Below are 1,678 nucleotides of genomic sequence, written 5' to 3'. Positions count from 1 at the left end.
GGGAGAGGACCTCTATTTGAAGGAGAAAGGGTAATCTGAGAGAGGACCTCTATGTGAGGGAAAAAGGGTAATTTTATTAATCTGTATCAGGATTTATGTTGATGGGGTGCCAATCTATTTTATTGATTTACTAAAATGGCAATGGAGACAAGCATGGATCAAGGCTAAATCATAGATTTAAGGAGGCCCTCAAATCCAATCCAGATAATTTTTTGTTAAAGCAAAAAATTGCAACAAAAACCTAATCCCAAAGGGAATTTATGTGACCTACAAACTCATAGTGGTGTAAATGGAACCCAAAACTTATTTCCTTAATGTGTACTGAGATCGATGGCTCATGCTCCCTATGAGTTTATGTGGGCCTCATCTTTGTGCCCCATGAATATCAACTTTAGGCTAATCCTCCCAGACAACCACAAGCAAGGTAGTGCTTGAGCTAGAATCTTAACTTGCTTGCCACTCAAAAATGCATTCACTAGTGACCCCCTTTGATCCATCTTGCTTGCTTAGACAGCCTAGTGTAAAGACTCTATGAGCAACTTTTCTACTAAATTCTACCACCTTCTATGCTTCTAGATAGGTCCTTTAGGTTGGCTGCCTACTCCTCCAATCTACTTACCAAATGGATGCCTAATGGGCCCTCTACACTCTTTTTTTATAGGGCTAGAGGCCCTCCAAATCCACCGACTCAAACAAGCCGACTCGCTTAGTCTATGAGCTGACCTTAGTTGGTTGGATCTAGCTTTGCTAGTCTTCTAGTCTTGCTTATCCATGTGGTACAAAGCCACTGGACTAGGCTATATATATGGTCCCAATTCTAGCCTATTTAGGCCTATTTCTTGACTTGATCTATTGCCTTGTGGATCCACATGCTTTTGGACCTTTCTCTACCTCAAGACACTTGTTGCACCTCCGTACAATACCTACAAACTATTTGTATAGTAGGCATCTACCATCTATACAATCTATACAACCCTTGTTACCCTTTTGACTTCTATGAAGGCATACACCTTCCAATCTCTCATCCCCTGAGAAATAAAAAGTACAAAGTCTACCCAAAACAAGTTATGAGGGCTCAATTGACTATACAAAGAATCTACATACTATGTGATCTACTTGCTTGCTTGCTTGCTTTGAAAGCAAACCATGCACCTCATGCCCCCTTTAATCTCATAGCTCTAATCTAACTCTGAATCCATAACACTTTTGAATAATCCTCCTCATGTCAATGCTACAAGCCAAGCACCTGGAGCAATCCTAGCACTCATCAATCCTGTCCTTCACCTTCACAAAGGTTTTTGACTCTTCTTCTGACCACATCTCAACGTCAAACATTATGATTATTACACTCAGGGTTTCAAGCCTTACCTCAATAACACATGGAGATTTCACCATGACAAGCTCTCTTATTACCACATGTGCTGATGTAATCTTTGTCTCCTCTGTATCCTGATCAAAGTCTTTCTTCTTCTTCTAATCCACCTTCTACTTTTTGCAGTCCTTTGCAAAATGTTGTGGCATATCATAGTAGAAACACTTCTTCTATTGTTTTCTTTTCTTCTTATTCTCATCGTCAGAAGCATCCCCATCCTTCTTAGAACTAACATCCTTCTTCTTGGGCTTACTACCGCCGCTATGTCAAGCTTGCCCAAGCCTTTGCATTTACCTTGTCATAAAA

The sequence above is a fragment of the Dipteris shenzhenensis genome, chromosome 5, assembly GCF_047967505.1.
Source record: "Dipteris shenzhenensis isolate YYH24624 ecotype China chromosome 5, Dip_SZ_1.0, whole genome shotgun sequence".
In the NCBI taxonomy this organism is placed as follows: Eukaryota; Viridiplantae; Streptophyta; class Polypodiopsida; order Gleicheniales; family Dipteridaceae; genus Dipteris; species Dipteris shenzhenensis.
This window is presented reverse-complemented; position numbering follows the sequence as displayed.